Here is a 19,301-nt window from a genome sequence, read left to right as displayed (position 1 = left end):
TCCATTGCCTCCCCACCAGTGGTGCGTTACAAATATTTTTGCCATTGGTTCGAGGGGGCGTGCCTTGGTGGGCGTGCTTGGCACATGCGCGCACACTTTGCATGCGCACGCCAAACACGCACTGTGTGCAGGTGCAGAGGCATTCTAACTCGCCTCCTACAATCCTGCACTCTGCTTGTCACTTCAGCGGCTGCCGCGCAGCAATCTGCGGTGGTGCGCAAAGCAGCTGTGCTTCAAAAAGCAGGGAATAAAGGTTAGTATGGAAGCTCTGGCGGGCAGATGGGCCCAACAGCAGAGCATCGGAGAGAATTGATTTGGTCTCCGCTGTTTATTGGTGCTACCGGCTCAGCAGAACCGGGCCAAACCAGTAGAATATCACAGCTGGTCTGCACTCCTGGGGGGAAGGTTATTGCAAAATCCCAGGGGTGGGATTCTACCAGTTTGCACCTATTCAATAGAACCGGTTGTTAACATTCTAAGCAGTTTGGAGAACTGGTTGTTAAAAGAAATTACTGGCCTAATCCTGTAAGAAAGGCAGGAAGGAAACATTCTGGTGTTGCTTATAGAAACTGCCTCTCCATTAACTCTTATTACATTCTTGGCAGGACTGGACTTCCTGTCTCAGGAACTCCTCTAGAGTTTCTTTTTCCTTCCTTTGCTGGTACTTTGCTTGTGTGGAGTGACCATTCAAGTTACAATGGCACTGAAAAAAGTGACTTATGACCATTTTTCACACTTACGACTGTTGCAGCATCCCCACAGTCATGAGAGGCCAGGCGAGGAGATGCGTGTCTCGACGTGAGTGATGTTGAGTTGGCCACGCTCAACCAATAACATGACCACCAAGCCATGTCCACCCAATCACATGACTATGCCACACCCACCACCTAAGCCATGCCCACAGAACCGGTTGTTAAAAAATTTGAATCCGACCCCTGCAAAATCCCCATTCCCTTCCCACCCCACTAACCTGCTTTCCAGCTCTGTTCTCCTGTGCAGGGCAACCAAAGAAGACCCAGCCGATCAGCTGGGACTTGGGAGGCAGAGAATAGATGGGGTTGGTGGGGCCAGTCAGAGGTGGTATTTGCCGGTTCTCCAAACTACTCAAAATTTCCACTACCAGTTCTCCAGAACTGGCTGAATACCCACCTCTGGATGCTACCTAAGATTCTAACGGTAGTAAATAACTATCAGAACAAGGAACCACTCAGAAGCTCATCCAGTTAACAGCATTCCAACCAGTGCTTTCTTGCAACCATGGAATGTCCATGAAGGGCAAAATGATTATGAATAAATTATATATATTTATATATATACCATGAAGGGCAACAGGGAAAACTCACACCCTGGTCAACACTTCTTTATCCTCCTACCATTGGGAAGGAAAGAGATATGGAAACATAGCCAGCTGCACAAACAGGCTGAAGAACAGTTTTTATCCGTGGGCTGTCAGACTCCTGAATGAAAAATAACTTTATATAACAACGTAGTACGGTTGACTTGAGGCCGGCACGATGTGCAATATGTTCACACTGGTGCAATAGGATTGTGTGTTTGTTAGTAGGATTCACTGGGTTAGGGATTTGTGGGAGTGCCATCACTTGAAACCTTCAAGAAGAGATTGGACTGCCATTTGTCAGAAATGGTGAAGGGTCTCCCGCTTGGGCGGGGGGTTAGACTAGATGACCTATAAGGTCCCTTCCAACTCTGATTATCTGTTAAATCTGATTTTCTGTCTTTCACTGTGAGTTGCATGGGGGGGGGGGCACGAAGGGAGGCTCAGCCAATCTCAGAGTACACATCTTGTACTCTGACAATAAAGGTCTGAATTTGAATGGAGTGCCATAACCCAGCTGGCTTTCATGCCTACAGCGGGATTGGAACTCCCAATCTTCTAATGATTGGCCAAAAGACACCCAGCCGGCTTTCATGCTTAAGATGCAACTAGAACTCACAATCTCCTGGTTTCCAGGACGGCACCTTCACCAATACACCAAACTGGATTAAAGGGTAATTCCTGAGTGAGAGTATTTTCATTTCTTCTTCAAAGCTAAAAGACCATTTTATAAGTTTTTGGAATAAATGTGTTTTACACCTGCATTTAGAAATATCTGTTCAACCAAGCTGACCATTAGGTAAGCAGGGGACAATTATGGCTTGCAAATTCATTGTCAAGTCTTACTGATTGGTTTATTTTAGATGATTGCATTTCTGTGGTGTGTTAGCAGCTCTGAATATAAATAATATAAAAACATACAGATACATTTCCCCCTTTTCATTCTCTATCGCTCAGCAACCGGGCAGAGAACCCCTTGCTAAAATTTTGGAAGTCCACCCCTGGAAACTGTGAATCAGGGATGGTCTGATGGTTTTCTCTGTCCACGTTATTACTCTTCCACCTTTCACCAAGTCCACAAGGAAATGGCCTTTAAGTCACGCCAGAAACATTGAGCAACGCAGCCTGTAAAAATGAACAGGTAGGTCGCCTATTAGCATTTAAGGCATACAGTACTTTTGACCTTGTTTGGATATTGCTACACTTGTCCTTTATTTTGCAGAGAGTCCAAATTTGAAGCTTTGGCTCAGGCCCAAAATGTCTGAAGTAAACAGTATAAACCATCCTCCTGGAAAACTACTGGGGATACAGTCTAGACTAGAGCAGGGGTCTCCAACCTGGCACCTTTAAGACTTGTGGACTTCAACTCTCAAATTCCTCAGCCAGCTAAGCATTGAAGTTCACAAGTCTTAAAGTTGCCAGGGTGGGAGACCCCTAATTTTTCTTGTGCTGCATGACCATATGATTTGGGCAAATGTTCTTGGAAACAGAGTTTGAACTTAGTGCCTGCATCGAAAGCTTAGCCTTGTGTCGGATCAGAAATTAAATCTCCAATTTTTCTCTTATCTGGATGTGAAAATAATTTGTAAGAACTGCAGCAGAAAGGAATGTGAAAAGAAGAAGCAGAGGATTTTCAGTTTGTTGTATAGCATGTTTCTTCTTCCTTCACCATCTCTCTTTCCTTTTGGGATATATATTTCAGAAAGTAAGCTCCTGGGTAATATCTCTCGTTTTTTAATTGATTGCAGAAAATCTTTTAGAGATGTTTTGGTTAAAGATACAATGATTTCATATTAAAATAAAATAATTGCATGCTTGCAAAGAGAGTAGCCCAATTTAAGTATGACGGTTAAGAGAATTTAAATGCACAGATAAAGCATTTTGGAGGGAAGTGACACAGTTAACTAATGCACTTGGGAAAGTCATTATCTTAAAGACTAAAAATAATTTGCAGATTACTGTGAAGAGAATGCACAAATACCAGAAATGATCAGAATTGGCCTGAAATAGGCAGAGCCATCCACCTCTGCATGGTTTTAGCCCATTCAATCTTAACCTAACTGATCATTGTCAAATCTGTGTAACTCTTTATATGAAATGCAGAATATGTGCAAAGATTGCACTGAAGTTGTGAAATGGCTTGTCAGTGCAACTTAAAAATAAAAGCCGTTCAAAAGCTTGGTAAATACAGGTTGGGAAATCTGTAGTCCTCCAGATCTCCTCTCAACAATCTCCTAGCATTGTTCGCTCTTTGGACCTGCTGATGAGGACACTTGGGAGTTGTAGTTCCGCAATTTCTGTAGGCTTCCAGGTTCCCACCCTGGGTGTGTGCATTCACAGGGACTATAAACCGGTACTTTGGCTAGGCTAAACCTGAAGATCAGAACACGGTACACGATGTGCAAAAACAAATCAGTAAAATCCAGGCACATAAAAAAGTAGCTCGACAGGGTGAAGGCTAAACTTGTCTCCTCCCTAATGTGCTAGTTTTCAATCCACAGGTATATTCTACCAGCAGATGCACAGGTGACCATTTTCAGGGAGGCAATTCAGAAGGCCTTGAAGTTCTTCCATGCATGTCAGCTTTTTTGCCTAAGTCCAAATCCCTTCAGTACTGCCACCGAAGATTCTACCGCTGCACCATAGAGCAGGGGTCTCCAACCTTGGCAACTTTACTTCAACTCCCAGAATTCCCCAGCTCGAGAATTTGCTAGCTGAAGAATTCTGGGAGTTGAAGTCTGCCAGGCTTAAAGTTGCCAAGTTGGAGACCCCTGCCATAGAGAGTATCTTCACTTACTGCACCTCTGTATGGTTTGCCAATTGCACAGTGGCAGATAGGACAGCACACCAGGGTTAACATCATTGCCCAGAGGATCACTGGTTGCCCTCTCCCCTCTTTGGAAGAGCTTTAGAGCTCCCGCTGCCTAAAGAAAGTTCAAAACATCCTTAAAGATCCATCTCAACCTGGGAACCGTTTTTTTGAACTATCACCATCTGGCAGACGATACAAGATAATAAAAACAAAGACAAATAGGCTGAAAAACAGCTTCTACTGCAGGGCAGTAGCTCTTTTGAATTCTGTATAATGCCATATTAATGTGATATCAGGGGTTTTCAATTCAATGTGTGAAGAGTGAGGGATGTGTGTTTGTGTTTATTTTCATAGTCATAAATTGTACACTGAAGATGGTATTTAATTTGATTGTATGAGGTGCAATGAAACTAAACTAAACTAAACTAAACTAAACTAAACTAAACTAAACTAAACTAAACTAAACTAAACTAAACTAAACTAAACTAAACTAAACTAAACTAAACCAAACCAAACCAAACCAAACCAAACTAAACTAAACTAAACCAAACTAAACTAAACATCCTGGAGCAAGAAATGCTAGTCCAATAGGACTCCTGCTTAAACTTGCTGATTCTTGCCTTTCTTTTTTTTTTAGGTCCAAAGGTTGAGTTCAGCTCTGCCGCTCTGTAAACGTGTCAGATTGCACGGAGTTTGGCAGCCTGTATTCCTGGGGAGGTGTTGAGCAAAGGTGGTGGTGGAAAGTCACCCTGGGGAGTGCAGTGAGAGACAAATGGTTCCATCCATTTGAAAAGAGCCAACCAATTGGTTGTCACCACTTGCCCTTCAGAGAAAGGGATGGTGCTGTAGTCTTTCAGATGAAGATGGAAATAATCACCATTTGGGAAGCCTGGTTTGGGCAGATTAATCTGCTACAAAGAAGAGGGGCTCAACCTATTCTCCAAAGCAGGGGCTGCCAACATTTTGACTGATGATAGCTGCAAGAAAAAAGTCTGCAGGAAAATTCCCCACCCCGTTTTTCTACCAATCAATCATTCTTTATTTGGGATCTCCAGCTCTGTTCTCAGGGGGAGAGAGAGAGAGGGAGAGACTTTTGGCTTCATGCAAAGAAAGCAGCAGAAGCAGCAGAAGTTTTTCTTTTTCTCCCCCAAACTCTGCCAGAAATGAGTCTTTGCCGGCACAGCCGGTGTTGGGAGGTATTTATTCCACAGAGGAGAAAAAAATAGAATGGTCTATAAAGGCACAGTTTCTGCATAACTCCATCAAGGTAATCTTCCTGACTCTTTGTACCTGGAGAGATGGCTTTTAAGAATAGCAATTGTTCCTAAATTTCAGACCATTCCAAGCGATAAATGTCAAAGAATGTGAAAGTGTCCTTGAGAATGGAATGGACAAGCCATTAAGGGAAGAAAAACGATAGCTTTGTCCTGGAAATGTAAGGGGGATGAGAAGGAAACTCAGAATAAACCCACTTTGATTCTCTTTGGTATAAGATGGGGCAGAGAAAAATTCTGGTAGGCTTCTAAGGTTCTGTTACTACATCCTGTAGCAAATAAAATGCCAAGCTTGGAAACCTCATAGTGTCTATTTTCTGGTCTTAGATGGCTGACAATAGTGAGCTGCAAATCTGGCTCTTCTTTAATTCTCTTTTCCACATTTTTAATTTTGGTGGGAATCCTGAAGGCAAATAGCCTGCATTTGCATAACCCACATGCTCCTGGTTAATCAATGATTTTCTGGCTTTGCATGACACCTTAAATCACAAAGTAATCATGGGCTGGATTTGCAGGACACACCAGGATGAGAGGTGCTTGGTTAGTTGGGACCCAATCTGTCATGTAAATCCAACCACAAATGGGATAGCTGTTGGTGATTTGGGTGAAGTCCAGGGTCTGTGGAAGTTGAAAAAGTTAAAGATACACTTGACAACTCAACTAAAGAGAGAGGACCTTTCCTCAAATAATCCAGTGAGAACTGAGCATGTTCAGTGACCTGGAATATTGCTTCATCATATGGGGAGAGGGAATAGACTAGAATAGAATTCTTTATTGGCCAAGTGTGATTGGACACACAAGGAATTTTGTCTTGGTGCAAATGCTCTCAAGGTGCATAAAGAAAAATTAAAATGTATTTGTCGAGAATCACAAGATACATCACTTAGTGATAGTCATAGGTTGCTAATAAGCAATCAAATCATACTAGGAAACAATAAAAACTCCAAGATAAAATAAAACAATAAAAACTCCAAGAGAAGGTAAGAAGGAATCAGGGTCCAAGGGGATGAGGTTGGCCCCAAGAGATTGTTGGGCAACGTACTTGTGAAAATATAATTAATACCTGAAATTCAAGGCAAGAAATCTTGATTGAGAAAAGGTGATTTTTTAAACCCAAAGTCTGAGAAGCCATCTCTCTCCCTCTCTTCTTTCGGCAGGCAGCCACATCAATAGGCAATGCTGATTTGTTAAATCTTTGCTGATTATAACACAAAGGACCTCAATTGGGTAGGTGAACATTTGGCAGGTACAGTATGATTTTTTTTTTTTACAAAATTGTGCCTTTCTCAGCAAGACTCTTCTTTTTAAATGGGGCTGCCTGAAGAAGGAAAATAGTAGCAATCAGCAATAAAGGCCTCCTGATATGGTGAAAGCATTTCACACCCCAAAACTTGCTGTTGTTGACAAGGCTTCCCTTAATTCCCTTCTGTGCAAACAGAGTTCCTTGAACAGAGCAGATGGTGATTGAAACCCATATAAATAATCAACACAGGACTGGCTGAACAGAAAGAAAATACCCGCAGACCATGCATAAACAGAGGGAGAGAATCAAGTGTTAATACCACTTTATAAGGCCTTGGTAAGGCCCACACTTGGAATACTGCATCCAGTTTGTGTTGCCATGATGTAAAAAAAGATGTTGAGACTCTAGAACAGTGGTGGCTAACTTTTTCGGCTGAAACAGAAGTGTGAACGCGTGCAGGAGCACCAGAAACCGGAAGCTTAGATTCCCAGAGTGTGCATGCATGCCGACTACCTGGTCTTCCAGTTTCTAACACGCATGTGCGTGCAAAGACCAGCTGGCCAGTGTGCGCATGTGCTCCAGGGAACTGCTCTTCCAGTTTCCGGTGCTCCCCTGCACACGCCTGCCCTCCGGGAAGCTGCTCTTTCGGTTTCCAGCGCTCTTGAGTGCACAAGACCGGTGCACCGGAACCCAGGACAGCAACGGGCAACATCTGGTGTGCTCAGAGAGATGGCTCTGCATGCCACTTCCAGCACGCGTGGCATAGGTTTGCCATCACGGCTCTAGAAAGAGTGCAGAAAAGAGCGACGAAAATGATTAAGGGAATGGAGGCTAATCCATATAAAGAATGGTTTCTGGAACTGGGTATGTCTAGCTTGATGAAAAGGAGGACTAGGGTAGGGGTGGGATTCAATTTTTTTAACAACCAGTTCTGTGGGTGTGGCTTAGTTGGTAGGCGTGGCTTAGTGGACATGTGACTGGCTGGGTGTGGCCAACTCAACATCACTCACATCGAGGCACGCATCTCCTTGCCTGGCCTCTCATGACTGTGGGGATACTGCAACAGTCGTAAGTGTGAAAAATGGTCATAAGTCACTTTTTTCAGTGCCATTGTAACTTTGAATGGTCACTCCACACAAGCAAAGTACCAGCAAAGGAGAGGAAAAAAACTCCAGAGAAGATCCAGAGACAGGCCAAGAATGTAATTTCCTGCCAAGAATGTAATAAGGGTTAATGGAGAGGCAGTTTCTGTAAGCAACACCAGAATGTTTCCTTCCTGCCTTCCTTACAGGATTAGACCAGTAATTTCTTCTAACAACCGGTTCTCCGAACTGCTTAGAATGTTAACAACCGGTTCTATTGAATAGGTGTGAACTGGTAAGAATCCCACCCCTGGACTATGGGTGATATGATAGCAGCGTTCCAATATCTCAGGAGCTGCCATAAGGAAGAGGAAGTCAAGCTATTCTCCAGAGCACCTGAGGGCAGGACAAGAAGCCATGGGTGGAAACTAATCAAGGAGAGAATCAACCTAGAGCTAAGGAGAAATTTCCTGACAGAACAATTAATCAAACTTGCCTCCAAAAGTTATGGGTGCTTCATCACTGTAGGTTTTAAAGAAGAGATTGGATAACCATATGTCTGAAGAAAGAAATCCAGTTTAACACTCCTGATTCAGAAGCATGGCAACTTCCTGGTTTTATTTCATTAAGCTGTCTTTGCATCAAGCAGCTATCTTGAAATGTTCACATCTCAGTTAAAGAAGCTACCACAGAAATCATTGCATCAAATACCTTGGGATTTTCTTCTGAATTAAATATCCATTTTATACAAAGCTGGTAGTCTCGAAAGTACTGCATGTTTCGTTTTTATTATTTTACCAACAAATTAAAGGTTTTGCAAATTATGGATTGCATTTGTTAAGAGTGATTTTCCCATACTCCTAAATTCGCAATTTACAGTTTCTGAGCTCAGCTTCCTATGGGAATTAATAACCCAAGTAATGCGCACACCCACAGTTCTGTTTCCCCACACTGAGAAATGCACATTTTAAAAAGAATCACTGTGTGTCTGCAAATTCCCAGTGCATGAATGTTTCATGCTTGGTCTTGCTAGAATCTGATTATGCAGTTGTTTTTAAATAAACACATTTCATCATTAATGAACCTTATGCATATTTAGGGAAGTGGTCTAATATGTGATGAGGCGAGCAGAAGGAAGTTTTGTGGGAAGAAAGTGCCACAGCTAGTCCTTGACTTACAAGCATTCCTTTAGTGACCATTCAAAGCACTGAAAAAAGTGACTTATGGCCGCTTTTCACACTTACAACCACTGCCTATTTTTGAAAAAAACATATTTTTGCAAAAATGTAAAACAATGTCACTCTTCTCGTTATTATTTCTTATTTGCTAAAAAATAAAGGGTTCTTTCATGAAAAATATTTTATTGATGTTCATATGGAAAGGGTTCAATGTTCTTTATATACAAGTCAATTCATAAATACCCTGCGAATGCTTCAATTCTCCTTTTTAGTACAGTAAATATTAATAAACATAGCCCATGCCAACAAAAGCTCTTTGGGGGCCTTGCATAATTTTTGAAAAGTGGGGAAGGGTCCTGGAAGGGAAAAAAACCCCTTAAGAAATAACTACTGCTCTTATTGTACTCAAGGAAGCTCATGGAATTGCAGAACCGGAAGAGAATCAAAAAAATGCAAAACATAAACTCCAGAAGCAGTTAGTACAAAGAGAAGATTCATCAATGTGGCCAGTTTAACGAACAATGTAAAGGTTTACCCAGACAACGCAAGCTGTACAAAGTATTTGGAAACATTTATGTCAACAATGGGAGGGAACTCGCTGCTTATAAAGATTTTGTAATCGTTGTTGACCCAAAGGTGTGGGTGTACAGAGGCACATGCCTGCCACACTTTACAATAAAAACAATGTTGTGCACTGAAAAGATACAGCTGAGGCCTAATTCAATTAACAGTTTCTTAACAAGAGCTGGTTCTCATGATTTGAAGAGATGTCTGCAGATAATCCTCAATTTACGATCATTCACTGAGGAACTATTGCAAAGGCACTGAAAACAGTGCCTGATTCTCTCACACTGTTGTAACATCCCCGTGGTCGTTGTTGCCTCCTCCTCCTCCTCCTCTTCCTCTTCCTCTTCCTCCTCCTCTTCCCCTTCCCCTTCTTCTTCCATATCTGTCATCGGATCCTATTTTTATCAACAGCCGCATGAAAAAGCACTGTTGAGTTTTGTCCACACTAGACCCTTAGATTTTGAAGCCTTGAGGTCCTTCTTCTGCCTGGACCTCTTTTCCCTTCAATCTTTCCTTAGAGGATTAAGTGAAGTAGACCATATTTTCCTGGTTGTTGCACCACATGTCCAAATTATTCTAACTTTCACTTTTTAATGGTTTTGGTGATTTCCCTTGGCTTTCCCAGGCGGCTCATAACCCCTCATTTCTTATCACCTCTTCATTTCATGGTCCCATTATTTAAATTTGGGTGCTTGGCATCCGGCATTTATTTATGATGGTTGCAGAGTCCCAGGGTCCTGTGATCACCATTTGCAACCTTACCAGCCAGATCCCACAAGAAAGTCAATGGGGGAAGCTGGATTTACTTAACAACTGTGTGATTCACTTAACAACTGCGGCAAAAAAGATCATAAAATCAGGTAGGACTCACTTAAAACCACCTTGCTTAGCAATGGACATTTCCAATTGTAGTCATTAACTGAGGGGTGCCGATATCTCAATATTTTCAATTTCTGGATATTATGTGTAACCTTGAGGATTCGGGTTGATCTCAAAGTGATCTCAATATGCAACTATCCATATGAATGACCGCATCCATAAGAGGTTATCCCATTAAGGCCACCTGGTCTGTTTGTTTCGGACAAGGCCTTAACATCTTTGAAGCTGGCCTCTTTTTTTTAAATTTCTAAGAAATGCGAGGTTTTCTTTAAATTCTTTTTCACAGTAGAAGGGCTTGTGTTTGGGGGGCAACTGTGTGTATGTGACAACTTTGAGATATGTGTGAGAGGGAAAGGAAGGCGGGGGAGGGGCAAGGCTCCTGCAATCATCTGCTTCGCCTGCAAATGCCCAAGCAAACATCTGGCGAGGAGCAAGAAACCTTTCGGCCTGGGAGAATGGGGACAATGTTTGTCTTTTCAGTGGCAGCAGCTTCTGTAACTGAGACGGTGTAAGGTGTCGACGGCTGGAGCAGGGGATGAGAAGGAGGAATGGTGCTGCTTCCAGGAGAGGAGAAAGGAGAGGGACTAAATTGATTTCCATAAATATTTGAGCAAGATTGAATTATTTATGACCCTTCAGCTATACAACAGAGGTGATGGCGAAGGGGGGGGGAGAGGGAAGCGGCAATTGAAGGAGGGGTGAAGGGAGGTGAATTTTCTAGGTGATTTCATTTTAAAAAAATATGGAAACCCCTCCCCCACCCATTCTCCCACGTGCGGATTCCAGTCCATGCCAAGTATATAATCTGGAAGTCAGATCCCTCCCAACACGGCTTCCTCTGCTATTTCTCTCCCTGGTTCTCTTTTTCCTCTCTGTTCACCTCTTGGGCTTTGTCTGTCTTAATCTGCCAGCCCGCTAAGAGGGTGGCATAAGATGCCCGTTGGATTCTATCCCCTCCTGTAATTGGAAGCCTTTGTCATTCAGATGAAGGAAAGAAAGCGGGGAGGAAGAAAATAGAGACTAGAGAAAGGAACAGGATCTCTTTGTTTGCCTTGCAAATGACAGCACGTGGCCAGGAGACATGAGGGGCTCCCCAGGACTGGATGATCCAGCCCATTCCTTGTTGGTGGGGGAAGGAGTTGTCCCCGGTGGGGGAAAACACAAGGTCTGCAGCAAAACATGGCTGCATAAATGGCTGGTCTTGATAATCTTCTATCCCCTCCTTGTTGGATATTCCCCCCGGGCGAGATGCTCTTTGAGCTTGGTTGTTTTCTTGGAGACATTTCATTACCCAACTAGGCAACATCATCAGTACTAGAAAGGAGTGGGGTTTGCTCTCTGTTTATACACAAGTGGCTTACGCTGTCAGTGTTGGTGGGAGTATACTTGGTAGTTCCTTTACTGAGGTGCTGTTTACTACTTGAATTTGGTCTGGTATTCTAATTTATTCAGTTGTAGCTCACTGTAGGAAGAACATACACACCCTGTGCTCAATTTCTTCTAACATCGCTTTTATTATCTTTACAATTAACTCAAGGCAGCAAACCCATCCAACACATCTTCTTCCTCCTATTTTGCCCGCAATCACAACCATGTGAGGTGAGTTGGGCTGAGAAAGAGTGGCTGGCCCAAAGTCATCGAGCCAACTTTCATGCCTAAGATTGGACTTAAACTCACAGTATGCCGCCTTCTAGCCTGGCACCTTAACTACTAGATCAAACTGGATCTCTGGCTGTGAAAATATTTATAAACCCCTCACATCCTGGACATAAACTGTTTCAACTCCTACCCTCAAAATGACACTATAGAGCACTACACACCAGAACAACTAGACACATGGACAATTTTTCCCCGAACACCATCACTCTGCTAAACAAATAATTCCCTCAACACTGTCCAACTGTTTACAAAGTCTGTACTACTATTACTATTAATCCTCCCATCCTTCTTTTCACCCATCTCCTTCCACTTGTGACTGTACGACTGTAACTTTGTTGCTTGTATTCTAACGATTTTTATTGACTGCTTCCTAGAATGATTTGATTGCTTATTGTACCCTATAACTAGTATTAAGTGTTGTACGTTATGATTCTTGACTCTTGATGAATGTATCTTTTCTTTTATGTACACTGAGAGCATTTGCACCAAGACAAATTCCTTGTGTGTGCAATCATACTTGGCCAATGAAGAATTCTATTCTATTCTATTCTATTCTATTCTATTCTATTCTATTCTATTCTACTCTATTCTATTGCCTTCCCTTCCATTCCATTCTCCTTTGTATCTACGTAGTTCTTCATTTCATATCCTTGCCTCCACTTTATCACAGGACTGTAAAACATCCTAGGAAATAAGATTATTACTTTGGTTTCTAGGACCTGGATGCTTAGAGACCAGTCCCACCTACATGTAGTTGTCATTTTTTGGTGGGGGGGGGGTTGAGAGTGTCCTCAGCATCTTTAGATGCCCACCAGGCCATAACATTGCACAACCTTGGCAATTTTGCAAATAGCTGACAGGATGGAAAATAAAATCAGAAGCCCTTGATCTTGTCTTGAAAAACAAATTGCGACACTTTTGAAGCAAGGCTTCCTCCTTACAGCATGGAATGTAACAACTTTCCTGGGAACGGATCTCCACCAGCAAGTGTGAAGACATCTGGCTGGTTGTTTCCAGCCTGGAGGGGAGCAAGTCACACCTCTGCATGCAATGTTGGAAGGATTGTTTGGATGGCATGTCCTTAAACAAGTTTTCACTGGGGTAATTGATGGCCTAGTTAAGTTACACTAAAAAGGCTTCCATCACAATATCTAGGGGGCTGCCACAAAGAAGAGGGAGGAGTCAAGCTCTTATCCAAAGCAACTGAAGGCAGGACAAGAAGTAATGGGTGGAAAGTAATCAAGGAGAGAAACAACCTAGAACTAAGGAGAAATTTCCTGACAGTTAGAACAATTAATCAGTGGAACTACTTGCCTCCAGAAGTTGTGGATGCTCCAACACTGGAAGTTTTAAGAAAACAGTTTTTCCCCAAACGCCATCACTCCGCTAAACAAATAATTCCCTCAACACTGTCAAATTATTTACCAAGTTTGCATTACTATTACTATTAATCCTCCCATCCTTCTTTTCACCCACCACCTCCCACTTGTGTCTGTATGACTGTAACTTTGTCTCTTGCATCCTTACGATTTATATTAACTGTTTCCTAGTATGATTTGATTGCTTATTGTACCCTATGACTATTATTAAATGTTGTACCTTACGATTTTTGACTCTTGACGAATGTATCTTTCTTTTATGTACAATGAGAGCATTTGCACCAAGACAAATTCTTTGTGTGTCCAATCGCACTTGGCCAATAAAGAATTCTATTCTATAAAAGATTGGACAACCATTTGTCTGCTACTATAGGCCATCAGGGTCTCTTGCTTAAGCAGTGAGTTGGAGTAGAAAGACCTCCATGGTCCCTTCCAACTCTGTTATTCTGTTACTCAGACCCTGGTTTACCTCACATCTTCCTTCTGAATGGTCAACAGCCTTGTAGAGGAGGAACTGGGGTAGAAGTTCCTTGAAACTTATTCAGATAAATAAAACAGTAGGGAAAAGTGTTATTACACACATTAGCTCAGGAAAAATGTGCATTTTTTGTGCGCAGCAAACCTTTGGAGCATGCCACATCAATCTCACAGTTTCTCTAATTTTCTCTGAAACTGTCAATGATTGCACCAAAGAATTTAGGAAGCCAAATCTTTAACCCCGTTTTTTAACTCCTTTATGTCATAAGATTCTAAACTTAGAAGACACCATTGCTGAGAAACAAAACAATCTAGAGGGCTCAAATCACGATATTGAAATAACTTTAATTCAGTGACGGTTAGCACAGCAACCTGCTTTAATTTAGTGTCAGATGGTGCTACATATTCCCTTCCATTTCTAATTCAGTCTGACAGGAGGATTTTAATTTCATAATTTATTTAAAAAACAACAACCCAGGAATCTGTTAGGACCTTTTCCAATATATTTTACAAAGGTGCACACCACATTTCTGTTTGTGTTGTTGTTTTGCTACCATAAGCTATCATAAGACTTTCTTCCTGCAATTTTGTCCAAAGGAGCCAAGAATTTTGGAGAATCTTATGTGTGGTCTTTGGGCTTATTTATGCATGCAAGTGTCCCATCTTTCATTGGACAATCATTTCTCCAGCAGTCTGCAATTCCTTGGCTGTCTGTGCTCCCATTTCAATCCCACGGGAAGGATCTGGAGGATTTTCAGATTGCAAAGTGTGGGCAACCAAGAAAGCTGCAGAACAAAGAGGTGTTGTAATTATGGACCGTAATGCCAACAGTAGCACTTTCTGCCATCTCCAAAAATAAATAAGTTTCCCAAACCCTTCAAAAGAAATTGAAAACAAACTCTTAATGCAGTTGGAGACTAAGAGATACGGAAAGTTTTTTTGAAGGTAAGGGGAAAAAAAATACTATACCTGAGAAACTGTAGGGCAGATTTTGGAAGTGTCAAACAAGTCTACCAATAGATTTTGAGAGGTTGTTTCCTTGTGATTTTTTTTTCTCATTCAGAATTTGTTGGGAAAACTATTCTTTTTGCAATTTGGTTTAGGTGTGTCAACCTTTTGGCTAAGGAGGAAACTGGAAAATTTCATTTGAACTTAACTACCCGGCAGGCCAGGCAAATGCAAAATAATGGATCTCTTTTAAATCCTCAGCTTGTTTTCAGCTACAAATTGCCTATAGTTGGGATTCAAAAGCAGAAGAAAAGGACCCCTTCCCTTCCCTCCCTCCTCCTCCCTCCTTCTGCCCTTAAAAATAAAAGAATAGGCATTATGAGCAGGCTCTATTTGCAGATTGCCAAATTTGCAGTTACCTGCCTCAGCTCCCTGCAAGTGCCAAAACAACCTCAGAGCAAATTCCCTTTGCCCTAAGTGGCATTTGAAAGAATTGGAATGAAATCCTTGTTTTCAAGAGGAGGCGTGCTCCTCTGGGCAATCATTCCCTTTTGTTTTCCAGCCTTGTTGTTTTGATGGAGGTAACCAGTGGGGGAGGCAGGCCCAAGAATTCCCAAGTAATTAAAAAAAAAGTCAGATTGCACAACCCAGGGTGAAGTCCTGCTCCAAAGGCTGTTCCTGTCTTTTGCTGTCCTATGCCTGCCATTCTGATGTGGGAAGTTTGGCAAGTTGTATCTGGACAGGTGTGTGAGTAATCCTTGACTTAAAACAGTTCGTTTAGTGACCGTTCAAAGCACTGAAAAAAGTGGCTTATGACTGTTTTTCACAGTTATGACCTTTGCAGCAGCCCTTGACCAATGCAATCAAAATTCAGACGCTTGACAACTGGTTCATATTTATGATGGCTGAAGGTCATGTGGTCCCCTTTTGCAACCTTCTGACAAAGGGGAAGCCGTATTCACTTAACAAGCGGGTTACTAATTTATTGATTCATTTAACAACTGTGGCAAGAAAGGATGTATATAAAGTTAGCACCCAGCCCCCTCCTAGAAGAATGAAATATTTTGAGAAATATTAAAAAGGCAGAATATTATATTTCCCTGGATGAGAAATGGAGAAGCATGTTTTTTAGAGGCAGAAAGCAGCCCACCTTCCTTAATAGCCCTCAGCAGATGTCAGCACTTAAGAGATAAAGAGATAGTTAGCTCTATTCATAAGCAAATACCCTCACCCAAGATCCAACAAAGGTAGGATTATCCCGCAGCCACAATAGGAATTGCCCAAAGCCCCTTCATTGCATCATCTCAGTTGCATCATCCCCAGTAGTTCAAACTTCAACCAAATTTAGCTCAGACAAACTGGCCCCATGGGAGTCTGACAACAGCCAATAGAATATAGGTTCTTGAACAGGAAGTTCAAGTGCAAAGCCCAAGAAAAGGTATAAATACCTCCCACTCTCAATTCCAAGTGGTCAGCTGAACCAGAACTACAAACATGTGGTTCTGCTTCATCAATAAATGGACCCTCTTTCCTATCAGCCTCCATCCTCCATTTTGTCTCCAGGGCCTTTCTCCCGGCTTGGAACTGAACCAGATGGATATTTTTTCCAACAGTTGTAAAATGGGCCAAAACTCATGTAACAAATGTCCCACTTATGAAAAGAACTTTTTGGCCTCAGTTGTGGTCGTAAGCCGAGGATTACCTGAATCGCTAACCAAAACTACAACCTGAATGAGCTCTTTTGTTAGAAAAAAATATTTTGGAATAAGAAACAACCCTTCCCCCTCCCCTCTTTCCCCCTTTTCTTTCCCCAGATAGGACAGCAAGGAAGTTAGCAGGATCGGCTCTCAGTTTGCTTGCCATGTGCTGGCTGAGTCCATCCTTTAGGGAAGGGTCTTTGTTGAACAGGAGGCTCTCAGGAAGGGGACAGATGGCATTTTATCGCCTGACTGCAATTCACATTCCTTTTATTTTTCTGGAAGATTGTGAACATGAAGATGAGTTTTGAGCAGGGAAGCAGCAGGCATGTGTGGCATTATTTGATGTGATCAGAAGGCAAGGTGCCCATCGCTGCCCTTTTGATGCCCTAGGGCGAGTATGAATGTTCTCTAGGTCACCAATCAAACAATATGACTTGAGAAAGAAATGGGTTCTCAACTTACGATCGCAACTAAGTTTCTGTTGTTAAGCAAGGCGGTTGTTAAATGGGTTGCATCCAATTTTATAACCTTTTTGATAAGATGACCTTTATTGACACTTCTCTCAGGACGTAATGGCACATGTTGCCATGCTTTTGCCATGATTGTTAAGCAAATCATTGTAGTTTTTTAAGGAATCATGCAGTCATTAAGCGAGTCCATCTTTTCCATTTACTTTGCATGCGGGGAAGTCACGTGACCCTAGGATAGGCAACCATTTTAAATACATACCGGAACACAAGCTGCCAAATGGCGATCATGTGACCATAGGTAAGGTCAATTCTGACTGGCTCAGGAATTCTGGGAGTTGAAGTCCACAGATCGTAAAGTTGTCCTAGTGCCCCATCCCAGTCAAAAGCCTCAAGATGGTGGCCATCAGGTCATGGCAATGTGTCATCTCATTTGAAGGCACTCCCATCCTGAGTTTTTTTTACACCCCTCCCCAGAATAGTGCTGATTACTTTCGATATCAGACTTTTTTTTGGCCACTATCGTGCCTAATCAATTATCCAATAGATGTTGCCTTTTCCAGTCCACATTCCCTTTTCTTGTTTTTGGTTTTATTCCGGCATCAGGGAGCAAAAAATGACATTTCTGCTTAAAGATGACATTTGTGTTCAATTGCTTCCTATTCATACTCGAAGGGCATACCTTCCGCTTACACAAAGAAGTGGCAAAATACCATCCTTTAAACTGTGTATTGTTGTTTTTCTTTTGATCTGTTTAGGTTTTAGCATTACAAGAAAGGAGCATTTCTCCCTATTTTTCTTGTTTTAACTCAATCAGCTTTCATGATCTCCTTGAGTTAAGTTTTGCTTTTCACAGTTAAAAATCTTAAAGCTGGAATGGACATTTTCCTGGGGTTGAAAACTGCTATTTGTGTTATAGAATGGCCCTGCTGTAATGAGGCAGTATGCCACTGAATTTCTAGTAGTAAGATGTTGGAGCCTGCACATGATTGGGATTGATTTAAAGAACGAAACTTTGAACTATACGTTATTAATCCTTGTCCTAAAAGATGTACCTTTTCTTTTTCAGATAAGTGTTTCTTCTAATAATTCAGCACACAGTGTTATTGTCAGAATAAACCAAGTACTTTGAATAGTAACTGTGCAGTTTTGCACCTATTTTACCTAGAAGTACTTCTGTGTTGGGATTTACTCTGTGAAAAATATTGATATGATTACAGTCTAAATTGTAGGATTGAATGCAATCTCTGTAGCTTTTATAGGACCAGGGGTGTTTACAAGATTTACTTTATAGGTGTTCAAGAGAAGCAGTAAGAGAGTACGTTCTGATGCCCAGTTCTTCCTCCTTTTTTCCTTTGCTCTAATGTCTGCAGAGTGAAATGGAGCCACCTAAAAATAGCTCAGCAAGCTAACTCATAACTAACTTTCAAGTTAAGTTGTTTGTATTCCAATTGTAAAGGAAGACTAAGGTTGGTACTGATGTGGGCTGGGCTAGATGGGCCACCAAACCACTTCCAACTCTGTGATCTTCCACTGGGTCAAAATGCCCACGTTGGCCCCAACTCATACACAGGTTTAATAGCCTGTTCTGATTAATCAATCAAAATAGAGCTGCAAGGGACCTTGTAGGTCATCTAGTCCAACCCCCTGCCCAAGCAGGAGACCCTACACCATTTCTGACAGATGGAAGTCCAATCTCTTCTTGAAAGTCTCAAGTGATGGCTTCAACTTCAGGTTGATAGTCAAGGAAAGTTTTCAATCTAATTCCATTTTGTCTGAACACTGTTCTGATTAGCAGCTGTCAGATTTGGGATTTAATTATATCAAGGTTGTACCTGGACCGTTGGTGAGAATCCTAAATGCAGTTTCCTCTTGAATTTAGGACTTTATTAGTGACTCACTCTTTCTTGTCTGGTGCCTTCAGATGTGTCGTGTATTAAGTCCTGGAAACCCCATTGCTATCAAGGTGGTAGACATTATACCTGTCAGAATTTCACCCCTTCTGAAGAGCATCAGGCTGGGAATAAAGTATGTTGTATGAGTTACAGGACAAATAGTAAGTCCTTTTGAACTTACACCAAGATTGTTTTCTGAGGTTCAGAAAGTCCAAAGTCCAGGGTTTATAGGTAGATTCAGATTCTAAGATCTCTTTGCTCTAGAACAGTGTTTTTCAACCTTGGCAACTTCAAGCTGTGTGGACTTCAACTCCCAGAATACTCCGGCTAGCATGTTCTAGAAGTTACTGCTCTAAAATCAGCTCAGAAAAAGGTGTTTGGCTTTGTTTAGGCCAACTGAGAAGT

At 41.9% G+C, this 19,301-nt stretch overlaps 1 long non-coding RNA gene across 1 annotated transcript; it reads left to right on the top strand.

Annotated features, from left to right (window-relative positions):
- Nucleotides 1–184: 184 nt before the first annotated feature.
- LOC148124913 (uncharacterized) lies at nucleotides 185–10,023 on the top strand. The gene is made up of 4 exons (XR_015744800.1): nucleotides 185–253; nucleotides 2,294–2,481; nucleotides 6,584–6,668; nucleotides 9,336–10,023. It is a non-coding gene; the product is annotated as an uncharacterized LOC148124913 (long non-coding RNA).
- Nucleotides 10,024–19,301: the final 9,278 nt, after the last annotated feature.

The sequence above is a fragment of the Pseudonaja textilis genome, chromosome 10 (genome assembly GCF_049901715.1).
Source record: "Pseudonaja textilis isolate UNSWEBS1 chromosome 10, rPseTex1.2, whole genome shotgun sequence".
In the NCBI taxonomy this organism is placed as follows: domain Eukaryota; kingdom Metazoa; phylum Chordata; class Lepidosauria; order Squamata; family Elapidae; genus Pseudonaja; species Pseudonaja textilis.
Note: the sequence above shows the minus strand (reverse complement) of the source record. Positions and strands in the feature narration are given on the sequence as shown.